Source organism: Triticum aestivum, chromosome 1B (assembly GCF_018294505.1).
Source record: "Triticum aestivum cultivar Chinese Spring chromosome 1B, IWGSC CS RefSeq v2.1, whole genome shotgun sequence".
NCBI lineage: Eukaryota > Viridiplantae > Streptophyta > Magnoliopsida > Poales > Poaceae > Triticum > Triticum aestivum.
This window is the reverse complement of record NC_057795.1, coordinates 690,750,736-690,765,903: the sequence shown is the minus strand read 5'-3', so window position 1 is coordinate 690,765,903 and position 15,168 is coordinate 690,750,736.

Below are 15,168 nucleotides of genomic sequence, written 5' to 3'. Positions count from 1 at the left end.
TTCCGAATATGTTTCGGCTTCCGGCTTTTGATGTTAGGCTTAGGTGAGTGGTTCGGGTAGTGGCCCAGCTAGCACCCCTTCATCATGTTGGATAGGAGTAGCGACATGTGTTGCCAAGATGGTGGCTTCAGGCACATTGTTGTAATACTTTGTAATGTCCTCGAGAATAATCAATAAAGTGGCCGTATACATCTCCCAGATGCAGAGGCGGGGGTCATCCTCCTTTAAAAAAAACCATCTTAAGGCATCTGCAAGTTTGTCCTGTACCTTTTGATCTTCTTCTTCTCTTCCCGCTCTAGAGATCACACGGTCTGATTTAAAATGGATCCCTTCTCATCCACATTGCCGGCGCTTCTCAGCGGTGAATATTAAAAAAAAACGACTAGTGTAAGTGTTCTTGAAAAGCTACCATTGATTTTAGTCATTCACTGAACTCATATGCTAGTGAATAGAAAAAACAGGGAATTTGTAAGTTCAATAATTTTTATTTTTCTTCTCTGTTTTTTGTATTTTTAGTTTTTAGAATATTTATATTTCCTAATACTTTTCTTTTTTACTAGTAGTTCTTCATTCAATACAGTTGGATTCTATATAATTTTGTAGATTCCCAATATATTTTCAGGGCAAAATCCGCTTCTACTCTTTTTTTACCTTTTCCCAATTATGCTTGAATTTAAGTTGAGTTTTTTTCTTTAAAAAAGAGTTTTATGGTTTTCTTTTTTCCTTTTGCTGGTGAAAGGACATCCAAGTCTTCACTCTGAATGATTAGTCTCGAGAGATATGAAAAGTATTGAGGTCAGACACAATCCCAAGCAAAAAGATATAAGGAAATGTTTCAAGGCTTTTGTTGGAGTTGATGGTTGTGGGTCACAATCCTTTGGTACCATTAGTAATCCATCATAAGACATTGTACTAAGGTTGAGACACTTATTTTGAGACGGAAAGAGTATAAAATACCGAGACAGACCTCTCATCAGTGGTAGTATTTTCTTCAAACGGATTAGCACATCAGGTATAAGCCTGAAACACGGGCTTTGAAAGTTGTGCTCGCTGAAACACGGGCTCCAAACTTTATAAGCCTCCGTGCATGCTTGAATAGACTCCCGCGTGCAGATGGTGCGGCTGCCCCAGTCCCAGCTCCTCTCCTCCTTTGTGCGGACCATGCTTCACGGTGCCATGGTGAGGCGGTGTGAGAAGCTTCGTGCCCGGGTTGGCGCGGGGTGAGGGTCTGTTTGGTGGCGAGCTCTGGAGTGCCTGAGGTGGAGGTTGGGATCGGGAAAAATCCCTGTTGGTTTGGCCGACACTGACGCGGTGGCGCTTGTGGGTACCGGCCGACCTTCCTGAAGGGCGTCGGGCTACCCTTCCTCTCTCCTCACAACGTACCTGGGGAAACCCTTGGCAGCAGCGTCGTCATCGTCGCGTCCCTTCTTGGAGGTGCTGATTGGTACCGGCGCTTCGGAGGTTCGGAGCTTGGTGGGCGATCTTCGGTGTGTGCAGCTTCCACGAGGATTCTTCGTTTTTTGTTGATCCGCCGTTGTTGGCATTAGTTTCTCTTGTATTTTTTCTTTCTTTTTTTTGGGCGTGACTGTGCTGCTTCCGTTCCATCACCTATCGTTGGATGTATCGGTTGGTTGCTTTGTATACAAAGCGGGGAGAAACCCTTTTACGATAATAGACTCCCGCTAATCTGATTCCACGACTAGATTTTCTACAAACTTCAGAGGAAGTACATGGATAAACTCATGGGCATATGAACCCACTTAAAAAAATTCATTTCTAAATGCCAAAAAAATCTAAAAAAAATTCCACGCATACACCTTCACATTCTATGTGTGCATAGAAAGTTTTGCAGAGAAACTAATTTTTCTTTGCCATCTGCAAAAAAGACACAAAAATGTGTTGTGGAACGCCATTTAGAAGCACTGAAATTTGTCTTTTTCACGGAGGCAAAATAAAAAAAAGATTCTTTTCACAAAACTTTATGCCATGCACACATGTTTCGAAGATGTATGCGTAAAATTTTGGTTTGATTTTTTTTGACATTTTAAAACGCATTTAAAATGCATTTTCTAAAAGCGGGTTGATATGCCCATGGATTTAGGACATTCCCACTCCAAGCTTCAGTCCCTTCTGAAGTAGTTGACTGACTTTAGATTCCGCAAAAGGTAAGTCAACTAACCTTACAAATAATTCTTTTAGACAACTAACAAATACCAAATCCATAATATAGAAAAGGTTAGGGTGCTACTATCCTGTTTTTTAATCCCACATCTTCTTGCAATGGCTGGTTACGTTGGGGGTGGCGGATTATACACTACTCTATAGATAGTCAATCCAGTTATACTTTTTTTTGGGGTTTTCACACATATTCACAGGCTAAACATCAATTACATCGAGTCGCAAGAGGAGTTCCATTTCACTTCCAGAACATCAAAGCTACCATCACACACTTTCATGATCAGGGCCCTCTAATGGTCACATTAGTACTGGTCCGTTTCCAAACCGGGACTAATGGGGCTCACGTAAATTCATTTTTCTATTAGTGTTTTCTGGTTGATGGATGAGACAGACGAGGATCTATGACAACGAGGCCGACGGCCGAGGCCCAATGTACATAACCATCGGCGACGGCGGCAATAGAGAAGGGCTTGCTCTCAAGTAGGTAGGCGATCGATCTCACTGTTGCCGTTGCGGATTTCCTTGGTCTTTTCTTAGATTTTGATTTGAAGTGATTTCTTGACTCTTGTAATTCTGTTGAAGGTTCCTCGAGGGTCACAAGTCAGAGCACCTGTCGGCTGTCGGTGTTCCAGGAGGCGAGTTTTGGGCACGGCCGGCTGAGAATCGTCAACGAGACGAGCGCCATCTGGACATGGCACCGCAACGACGATGAATATGCCACCGTCCGCGGCGAATACACCTATCACACACTATGTCATCAAACTGTGTGTGAAAATGAAACATGTGCAATGGCAAATCCATCGGGAATTGTTTTTGAAAAAGGAAGGGGTGTGATAGAGGGCACACAGTTCATTCGAAACACGTGTGTGTGTGTGTATGTGTGTTTGTGTGTGTGTGATAAGTCAAGATAATGCACGTGATTGAAATTCAGGAACCGTGTGCGTTCATTGGCAAACGATTTATGTTATAAACGAATTGCGTGCAATGATGTAAAGCATCGCAGAATGCGTAATATGTGGACCGTGTGCCAAGTTTCGCAAACGGTTTTCCAAAGGTAACTCATGTGCGATAACTCGTGACCGCGCAAACAGCCTGCCAACCAAGCATGTTCACAAAGCCTCGTCCGAATCCTATCACCGATTCTCACCAGGCAAACAGCATGACCAAGGCTGTCAAAAATATTGGAACTACACCTTCTGATTGACTAATTTGTCAAAATCAAGTAAAAGCAATGAGTGTGGCCTAAACTCCAAGTTGAGTTCATAGTCACAAAACACGCAGTGATCGATGTCCATCACCATGGCCATCCATGAACTCTCTGTGCTGTGGGGGGGCTCCTTGGAGGAGATGATGTCTTGCAAGTCCTGCGGCGATAACACCTTTGTACAAGGCACAAAGTCATCATGGTCGGAGAGTGCCATTTCTATCTCCGTGTGTTGGACCGTAAAGTGGTCTTCGAGGGCCGCGGTTATCCCTTGAGTGAAAACTGACCGTGATGGAATGTACTCGTTCATGCGGCACAGGAAATCTGAGTGCTCCCTCGCCTGGAAAATAAGAAAGGCTTTTAGTTTGGAACTTCAAAGACTCGTGATTTGAAAGGCCTAGACTATCAACGTAATGAATGACACTGTTCCTGACTTTCTAAAATAAAAACCTAGTATTTTTTTCATAACAACAAAAAAATCCCAGAATCAGCCCACTATCACAAAATAACAACAATGCCATTATACACCTATGAAAGACAGGGATGGATGTACTCAATGGTCATTGTGCCACTTAGGGATCAAACTAATCGGCCAGGGTTTCTACTTCCTAAAGAAATAAGCCCATTTCTGAGAAAAATGCTGCTTCTTGGCACTAAACTTTGCAGTGTGTTTTGTGTAGTGCCGGACCACTGCAGCCAAAACTGGTGGTAAACACATATGTACTACCCAATTCAGCGCTTTCAACTACATGATATTCTCAAGGATATAAATGCACACAAATGCTTACACTGAAATTCCTTGAATTATTCGCCCTGCAGGCTGCAGGTGTCAATATCAATAAACAGTTAGCTGCAATCTCCCTCATCATAAACTTTCCTATTCAGTCTTTGGTGGAACTATCGCTCATATTTCCAAAACTGGAAGAGACCGAGCAGTTAACTCTGCTCATGGGTAAACTGGGCCAAGGACCCCACGATTTTTTATGAAATGTGTCTATTCTAAGCAGGGTTTTTTTTTTATTCAGCAACAGAATTCAGTTGACAGTTCAGTCGTTTACATATCTAGTCATCCTGAGTTTTTAGAAATTTTGAAAGAGATATGCCAAATAGAGGAATGGATAGTAGCTAGCTTGTGTGTACATTAAATCAGTCCAGGAACCCTTGCAACTTGCAAGGCAATAAACAGAGCAAAACACAATTTGACGTGACATTTCGGAACAAGCAAGAATCAAAGATTACAATGGGGATCAGAATTGCTACTCATGTGATATGTGGGTCCATGGCCTTATTTGAATCTATGCTATCTAAAAGTTGCAGACTAGAGGGATCAGTTTAGTGCCCGCTGGGAGACATTTAGAGACCTTAATACAGTCAATTAAATAAAATAAAATACAGAGGAAGAAAAAAGGATGAACAATCGAGTAAGATGGGTACAGGAATTCGAGATATAAAAGGTTGATGCAAAAGCATAATCAAAGGCCTGATTAGGAACGAACAATGATATAATAATTTTCACTGATCAAGAAAATAAAATAAGTCCATTGTAAAATTGAACTGGCATACCGTTTTCACGCAGATGAAGTTCGCCGGATCCACCACGGAAGACTTTACCATACAGCTGGCCTGTCCTGTCCATGAGATGATGTCGCGAGCAAACGGGTGCAACCAAGCGACGGCGGTCTTGTTGCATATGAAGGTGACGAACACGTGCTCGGAGGCCAGCCAAAGGGGGAAAGGAGGCGTTTGAGTTGAGAGATGCATTTCCTCCAACACCTACCTGGTCTGCTACTGCTAGACAACCCACCAACCCAAAGAATCAGGGCAGTTTTTTTTTTTTTTTGAGTGGAACTTGGTCTTTATTTAAACGAAGTTTGGAATCTCCTCAGCTATTACAGCCAAAATACATTCAGGGGGCACATGCCGCCACTCCTGACTCACCTCATCACCTACAGCTAGCTTTGCCAAAATGTGCGCAACGCGATTAGCCGATCGCCTCCTCCACGTTACCTTGCATCCCTGCCATCCTTGCATAAGTCCTTTAATTTCTTCCACAATTGGGCCTGCCGCAGAGAGGTTTTTGGATGCTCCATTCACCATACATACTGCCTCTCTACAGTCCAGCTCAACATGGATCTTTGCCACCCCCAATATCCCTGGCAAACTGCAGCGCCCTTTTGCATGCTTTGAGTTCGGCTATTTCAGGGCTTGAGCAGATCGGGAAGAGCTGAGTAGCGGCCCCACGGAAAGCTCCATCATGATCACGCAGCACTACTCCGCCCCCTCCCTTGTCCATACTCCTTGCGAGAGCTCCATCTGCGTTGGCCAGAATCCAGCCCATTTCTCCTTTTGAGATATCCTGCTCGGGCTTGGTTTCTTCTGGACTACTTCAAGCCATTCATTCATGAACCGTGAGACTGAGCATGCAACATTGTGTGCTTCATCTATCCTCTTGCCCTCCCTTGCCTCATTTCTTGCAAGCCACAGCCCATATATCCCTTGCATCACCATTTCTTTCTCATCCTCTTTAGCCGAGCTCATCCAGTTGAGCAGTCACCGGCCTACATCATGGTTAGACTCAAGGTTTTCAGGCGGGGCCATGGCTGGGAGCGCTCTTTCCTCCGACAGTTGTTGCCAAAATAGTCGAGCATGGGGACAGGTCCAGAATCTGTGCATCAGCATTTCCTCCCTCCCACAAGCTACACAAAAGATGCCAGGTTTGATTCTCCTCCTATGCAGTTCAGACCCGACTGCTAGCCCATTGCGCATAAGCCTCCACATGTGCACTTTAACTTTGTTTGGCACATGGGTACCCCAGAGAGCTAACCAGCTCCTGTGGGTATGAACCGTTGACGATGCTTCTGGCCGTCCTGTGGTCGCTCTCCTCATGTTCATCAACAGATGGTAACCTGACCGGACAGTATATATACCACTGTTTTAAATAGCCCGCTATAGCTCCGCTATAGCACGCTATAGCGTTTACAAAAGGGCTTGCGCTAAGAGACTTTGATCCAAACAAATGAACAAACATTTCAAATAGCGCGCTATAGCTCCGCTATAGCACGCTATAGCATTTGAAAGAGGTCCGCCGCTAAGATGCTTAGCGCGCTATTTAAAACTATGATATATACACCCCATCCTTCGTGTAGTTCCACGCCATATAGTCTTCTACCTCTGCTCCTCCTATCGGTATATGCTTGATATCTTTAACATCATCAGGAGTGAACATTGTGTCAATTTTAGCATGGTCCCATCCATCTCCCTCTGTAGAAAGCAGGTCACTCACCCGTGTGGTGCCATGCACGTACATCTGACCTAGTGGTCTCAGGCTACCTGACGGTGTCCTGGACTAGGGGGTACTCACCACGTCGTCTCCCGATCAGTTGGATTGGGCCGAGGATCCCCATGGCCGTATACTCATGGGCCAGTCCGGACAGCTGCCGCATACAAGGAAGAATCAACAAGACTTGGCGATCAAGACAAGGACTCCTCCCCCACCGGCGTATTCAGCTAGGACTCTTGTTATCCTAGGCCTTTGGTGCATTATATAAACAGGGGGCCAGGCTAGTCGATAGACATATACAACAATCATACCATAGGCTAGCTTCTAGGGTTTAGCCTCCTTGATCTCGTGGTAGATCTACTGTTGTAATACCCACATTATCAATATCAATCAAGCAGGACGTAGGGTTTTACCTCCATCAAGAGGGCCCGAACCTGGGTAAAACATCGTGTCCCTTGTCTCCTGTTACCATTGATCCTAAGACGCACTGCTTGGGACCCCCTACCCGAGATCCGCCGGTTTTGACACCGACACTACCCTTCCATGGAATCCAATTGTCATGGTGTATTAGAACCTTAGTTCCATTGCCAATTCGCCAAACCGCCCCTTCTCGAAGGAGGTCTCTTCCAAACAGGATGCTCCTGAACGTAAAGGAGCCACTAGCCGGGCAGGTTGCAACTTGCATTCATGATGGTGCCATGTTTGAAGTACCTTGCTTGCAACACTCTGGCACAAAGAGACTGCGGTGTTTGGAGAATTCTCCATGCTTGTTTTGCTAGAAGCGCCTGGTTAAACGCCTCATAGTTTTTGAACCCCATTCCCCCATCCCTCTTTGCCATGCACATCTTATCCCAAGCTACCCAGTGCACCTTCTTCTCACCATTTGCTGAACCCCACCAGAAGTTGGACGAGATGGTAGACAGGTTCCGACACATTTTCTTTGAGAGTTGAAAACAGCTCATGGTGAAAGTTGGTGTTGCTTGTAACCCAGATTTTACGAGCACTTCTTTTGCCGCCTTCGAGAGGCCTTGGCCCTTCCAGCCCAGTACCTTGCCTTTCGAGCTTTCCTTCACATGTTTGAAGGTAGCTTCCTTTGATTTACCTACCACTGTTGGCAGCCCCAAGTATTTCTCACTAAGTGCCTCTGACTTGATCCCCACAATTCCTTTTAACACTTCCTTGTTGCTTTCATCGCTTCCCTTCCCAAAGAAGATTGATGACTTCTGAAGATTGACTCTCTGGCCAGACGCTTGCTCATACACTAGGAGAATATCTCGTAGTGATTCCATGTTGCTTTGTGACCCCTCCAGAAAGACAATGCTATCATCTGCGAACAGCAGATGTGTCACATGGGGGCCAGTGCTCCCAAACGACACTCCAGAAATGTTTTTGTCTTGTTGAGATTTTTTAAGCAAAGCTGAGAACCCCTCCACACAAAAGAGAAATAAATATGGGGATAAGGGGTCTCCTTGCCGCAGGCCACGAGATGGATCAAACGTATTAGAGAAGCCACCATTAAGCTTCACCGAGAACCTGGCCGTCCTGACACACCTCATGATCATATCAATCCATTCTGTAGCAAACCCAAACTTTTGCAGCACTTGTTCAAGAAAAATTCACTCAACCCTATCATACGCCTTCATCATATCCAATTTGACAGCACACAAAGGTTTCTTTCTCTTTCTATGTCTGATGGCATGCACACACTCATATGCAACAAACACATTATCTGTAATAAGCCTTCCAGGAACAAAAGCGCTTTGCTCCTCAGAGATCAAAATAGGAAGAAACCCCTTGAGCCTATTAGCTAACACCTTTGTTGCTATCTTGTACAGTACATTACATACTTATTGGCCGAAATTGGGAAAGTAACTCTGGTGAGTTAACTTTCGGAATCAAGACCAGCACCGTAAGCCATCGGGTGGACATCCCCCGTGCAAGAAATCGCGAACTGCTACACAAACGTCTTCCTTGACCAGAGACCAGTGTCTCTGGTAGAAGAGTGCTGGTAGTCCATCCGGCCCGGGAGCTTTTGTAGCCCCCATTTGGAAAAGAGCTGCTTCAATCTCGCTGTCCAAAATAGGAGCTGTCAATTTTGCGTTCATCTCATCATTCACCAACTTATCAATCAGCTCTAGCATGCGCTCGGCCCCTTGGGACCCCTCCGATGCAAACAACTTGGCATAAAATATTGCTGCCATATCCCGCATTTCATCATCAACCATGCATTTACTTCCATTTTCTCTTCTGAGTGCTTTCACCGTGTTCTTTCGTTTCCTGTGGGAAGCCCTATTCTGAAAATACTTTGTATTTTGATCCCCTTCCTTCAGCCAGCCCACTCTAGATCGTTGCTTATACATAATTTCTTACCTCTCAAACAAGTCTCGAAGTTGATCTTCCAGTTCTCGTACCTCCAGTGAGATACCAGTAACGAGTTCCCTCTCTTTAGCATGTTGTAGTTGAGTGTTAAGTTTACTTATTTGCTTCAGGACAGAGCCAAAGACTTGCCGCCCCCATTGTTGCATTACTCCCGACACTGCCTTGAGTTTCCCACAAGTCTTCGTTGCTCCGTGCCCGCTTGCCTCTGCACGCAACCACGCTGCAGACACCATCTCATCATATTGCTCGTGCTTTGTCCACATCTCCTCATACATAAATCTCCTAGGGCCTGCCGGCCAGCATCAGGAGTCGTCTCCCTTGCTGACACAATAAGGGCAATGTGGTCCGACTCCTCCGTCATGACATGGTCAACCGATGTGTCCGGGAACAAACCAAGAAAATCAGTATTACAAGTGGCACAGTCCAGCCGTACCTAAACATTTTCACTCCCATCTCTCCTGTTGTCCCATGTATACGGGTATCCATGAAAACCCAGGTCAGCTAGGCCACAGTCAGCCAAGCATTCCCTAAAGTCATCCATTTGCTTGAAGCTCCTCGGGTTACCACCGTGTTGCTTGGACTGAAGTAGTGCTTCGTTGAAGTCACCCACGCATAACCACGGTTGATTATCCTGTCTCCGAAGGTATCTTAGTGCATCCTAGGATTTCTCCCTCAATTCAGTACGGGGTTCACCATAGAATCCAGTGATTCGCATGGTTTTGCCCTTAAACACAGCATTTATATCAATGAAATACTGACACCAAGGCTTGACTGTGACTTGAACATTATCCCTCCACCACAAAGCGAGTCCTCCACTTTTTCCATTGCAGTCCACTGCCACACCTTCCTTAAAACCTAGCCTCCACCTTAGTCTCTCCATCGCCCTTGCTTTTTTCTTAGTCTCACTTAGGAACACCACCGCTGGGTTGTAGGACCTAATCAGGTCTCTAAGTTCGCCCACTGTCGAGTCCAACCCCAATCCCCGACAGTTCCAGGCTAGAATATTCATTGACCCTGGCAGCCCCGGTGTTTGGGGTCTGCCGATTGGTCATTTTGTTCATTTTGTTCAGAGATGCGTTCAAACACTGACGACGGTTTACGCCTCGTATCGCGAATGAAAGCGTCCTGTGTACCCTGCTTGTCTCCATCTCCTTTAGCCACCCACATCTGCCTTGGCCTCCTCTTCCTACTCTCATGCTCAACCTTCTCTTGTGCAACCCTGCTGTGATATACTTCAGCTCCCTCTCTGTGCTTTCTAACGTAGTAGCCTCTTCTTCTGCCTAAGCCTCCATGCATATCGGGTTTCCCATGCATACCGGGTTCACCACCCGGTTTCCCGAAGTCAGCTTTATACCCGCGGCGCAAATCTGCATGTCCCACCTGTTCATATGCAAAATATGGGTCCTTGCCTTTCCTGTAACAGGACTCATCTCTTCTTTCGCCACCCTGTCTAGAATGCTCCTGCTCCATGAGCTTGTCTCTCAGATCCTTCTCCCTTTTTTGTTCCAGACCCTGCCGGAGATCATGACCCCTTGGCACGTCTTGCTTCTGACTCTCCTTCCTCGGGCTGTTTACCTCCCCTCTAGGCTGTCTCGAGTGCCCGCCAGTGCGAGACTCGGCAGCAGTGACAAACTCAGTGGTAAGATTCCTCTTTGTCTGTAGATCTCTCATCTTGAGGGGCTTCTCATGTTTGGGCCTTAATCCTTCACCTCCTTGTGAACTGACGAAACTGTTGCTGCTGCTTGCAGCTCCCCCCACCGATCCCTCCTTACCAGAGTTGTTTCTGCCTGGGGATGCTCTCAGCCATTCCCCCCATTGATCAGATGAATCAATTGGTGGGATGCATGCCCCTCCAACATGCACTAATCTCCCACAATCGAAGCAAAAGTGTGGTACTTTCTCATAGATAAAATCAAACCAAGTACCCACAACATCATCCTTAGATTTTTTTCAGGTTAAAACATCTCACTAGCGGTTCATGGACAGGAATCTTCACTCGAACCCTAAGGTCTTTTCCTCTGGCCACGCCGTCCCTGTCTGTGTCTACCTTCACCACTTCCTCATAAGGTCTTTTCTTTTCTTTTGAGGATGCAGTTTCAAGAGAAAGAAAAACGCACCTTGGAGGTACGTTTTCTTACTCTTTTTCAATTATTTATTTTTTTATTTTCGCTCACAGATGAAAATATATTTTTAGTGACATTTTACATATATGAGGTTATCTTTTGAAAAAAAAAACTAAAATTGATATCGAAATAAATATATAGGCCAAGAAGCCAAGAGTCAAACAACCACCCAGTTTTGGCGGAGCACTTTTGTAATTTAGGCCATCTACAATGTGGGCTCTTTCTTATCTTTCGTACGTGCCAATCCCGTCCGATCGATCGTAGGATTTCGGCTAGCATCCATGTCGGGCGCTACGTCTCATTTTGCATAGAGTTCAGCAGTTTTTTTCATCATGTATGCGCCTGAAAGCGCTGGGGCCATGGACGTTTGCGCTGATGCTATCCACTTTATTAGTCCAGAAGCGTCCGAACAATGGCTTTGCGTTGGACATGCCCTTAAGAGGGGATGGTGAGTAGTATGAGTTTAGAGTCTATCTTCCACAATCACAAGGAGGGGCGGGAGGTTGGAATTGGTTGAGAATTGATTAATGAAGAACATTTTGACTTTTTTAATCATAACTTAAGTTGCTATCCCTCGTATAATTCATCATGAATGCAATCCCATCCTTTTTTTTTTGATATCATTGTAGAACGGGGGGAGAGAAAGAGACAACAATAGCGCGATCCTTCACACCCTATGCTCAACAGCCAGATTCCCCTGCTCCTTTTCCCTCCTCGTGGATGATCGGTTTCTTCTCACCCTTACTCTCCCCATGGCCACCTCGCTGATTCCATAACTGAACGCTGAGCTCTCCTCCTTATTTCCATGCAAATCGTCTTCCAATGTTATTATCAAATGACACAACATTAAGACACAAATCATTTATGCCCCTAGGTTTACTTGACGACTTCCGTCCCCTATCGCTCCTTCTTTTTCCTCGAGTTCGACCGATGCCTCTCCACCCCCTCCTCTCCTTATGCCCGCCTCACCGCACCACTAGTATCAAGGAAGGACGCCAAAGCCCCGAGCATGTCATTCCTCTGAAGCCGAAGGACGATGACGAGCCTTTGGGCATGGTGTGTCGCCTTTTGTCTCGATAACCTGCCTCCATGTTGGTTGAACAGCGGTGTGATGATGCATCTCCAACATATCTACTTTTTTAAACACCTTTTCTCTTGTTTTGTACTCTAATTTGCATGATTTGAATGAAACTAACCTGGACTGACGATGTTTCTAGCAAAACTACCTTGGTGTTATTTTTGTGCAGAAAAGAAAGTTCTCGAAATTAGACGAATCTTTGCGGATATTTTTTATGGAATAAATAAAAAAACACTGGGGCAAAGAAGTACCAAAGGGGGCCCACCATGGGGCGCACCCTAGTGGCTTGTGGGCCCCATAGAGCTCCGGCTAACCTAATTCCAAACCTATAAATTCCGTCTTCTCGAGAAAAAAAAGAGATAAAGTTTCATCGTGTTTTATGATACGGAGCCGCCACCACCTCCTATTCTTCACCGGGAGCCTAGTCTGGAGTTTGTTCGTGGCTCCGGAGAGAGGGATTCATCGCCATCGTCATCACCAACCCTTCTTCATCACCAATCTCATGATGCTCACCACCATGAGTGAGTAATTCCTTTGTAGGCATACTGGAGGTAGATGGAGATGGATGAGATTTCTTATGTAATCATGTCAATTTATTAGGGCTTGATCCCTAGTATCCACTATGTTCTGAGATTGATGTTGTTGTAACTTTGCTATGCTTAATGCTTGTCACTAGGGCCTAAATGCCATGATTTTAGATCTAAATATATATACGTTCATGAATATATTTGAGATGTTGATCTTACCTTCAAGTTGTATGCACCTTTTATCGTTCTGAACTTTAGACCCCCAAGGTGACAATGATTAGGATATCGACAAGGATGACTTTAACTTGAGGAGTTCATGTATTCATCATGTGTTAATGCTTTGTTCCGGTTTTCTATTAAAAGAAACGTCTTAATTACCCATAGTTTCCATTAGGACCATGTTGAGGGTAGGACAAAAGATGCCATGCAATTTCTTATCGCAAGCACGCATGACTATATACGGAATATATGCCTACATATGATTGACGAATTGGAGCTATTGTGTGTTGCTCTAGGTTTTGTCAATTATGTATTGAATCTCATCTAAATATCCATCGCTACTCCATGCTTATGCTTTAATATAGTTGTCTTTACTCAAGTTATTACTGCTGCTTTGTTTGCTACAAAACTACTACTACTATTACTGTTGATGTTGTCATTACTATTACTATCATTGCTATCATATTACCATGCTATTAATAAATTGTTGCAAGGAGGTGATTCTCAGGTGTGGTTGAATTGAACACTCAAGTGCTAAGGCTTATGAATATTCTTTGGCTCCCTTTGTGTCGAATCAATAATTTTCGGTGAAATACTATCCTCGAAGATTGTTGCGATCCCCTGTATTTGTTGGTCATCAAGACTATTTTCTGTTGCCGTTGCCAGGGAGCATAGCTCTATTTACTAAGTTCACTTGGGAGTTAAATATCTGCTGCAATTTATATTCACTATGAAAAATCTTTGAGACACTAAGACCAAGATCATGCCCTCCAGGACGAGGGCGGGTAAGGAACTGCCAACTAGCTCTACGATTGATTCACCTAATGTTTTGAGTCAACTCGTGACACCACCACCTGATATAAAATTTGATATGTCGCAAGTAATAGACACTGCTTCTACTATTGATGATACTCATGATGATGCTTCTACTTTGCTTGATAAAATAGTTCCACTTGATGAATTACTGGATGTTCATATTGCTAAAGTTAAAGAAACTAAATTTGTTGAAAATTATGAATCACCTACTACACCTAGTACTCGTGTTAGAAGTAAGATATTAGAAGATGTTCTTGAAGGTTACACTTCTGATGAGAAGTTTACTAGAGAGTTTATGGCTTATGATACTACTAAAGGCATAGAAGGTTTAATTGTTATACTTGAAGAAAAAGTGATGTCTACTACGTAACCTTCTCCTTGTAGATGTTGTTGGGCCTCCAAGTGCATAGGTTTGTAGGACAGTAGCAATTTTTCCTCAAGTGGATGACCTAAGGTTTATCAATCCGCGGGAGGTGTAGGATGAAGATGGTCTCTCTCAAACAACCCTGCAACCAAATAACAAAGAGTCTCTTGTGTCCCCAACACACCCAATACAATGATAATTTGTATAGGTGCACTAGTTCGGCGAAGAGACGGTGATACAAGTGCAATATAGATGATAGATATAGGTTTTTGTAATCTGAAAATATAAAAACAGCAAGGTAACAAGTGGTAAAAGTGAGTGTAAACGGTACTGCAGTGCTAGGAAATAAGGCCTAAGGTTCATACTTTTACTAGTGCAAGTTCTCTCAACAATAATAACATAATTGGATCATATAACTATCCCTCAACATGCAACAAAGAGTCACTCCAAAGTCACTAATAGCAGAGAACAAACGAAGAGATTATTGTAGGGTACGAAACCACCTCAAAGTTATCCTTTCTGATCGATCTATTCAAGATTCCATAGTAAAATAACACGAAGCTATTCTTTCCGTTCGATCTATCATAGAGTTTGTACTAGAATAACACCTTAAGACACAAATCAACCAAAACCCTAATGTCACCTAGATACTCCAATGTCACCTCAAGTATCCGTGGGCATGATTATACGATATGCATCACACAATCTCATATTCATCTATTCAACCAACACAAAGTACTTCAAAGAGTGCCCCAAAGTTTCTACCGAAGAGTCAAGACGAAAACGTGTGCCAACCCCTATGCATAAGTTCACAAGGTCACTGAACCCGCAAGTTGATCACCAAAACGTACATCAAGTAGATCATGTGAATATCCCATTGTCACCACAGATAAGCACATGCAAGACATACATCAAGTGTTCTCAAATCCTTAAATACTCAATCCGATAAGATAACTTCAAAGGGAAAACTCAATCCATTACAAGAGAGTAGAGGGGGATA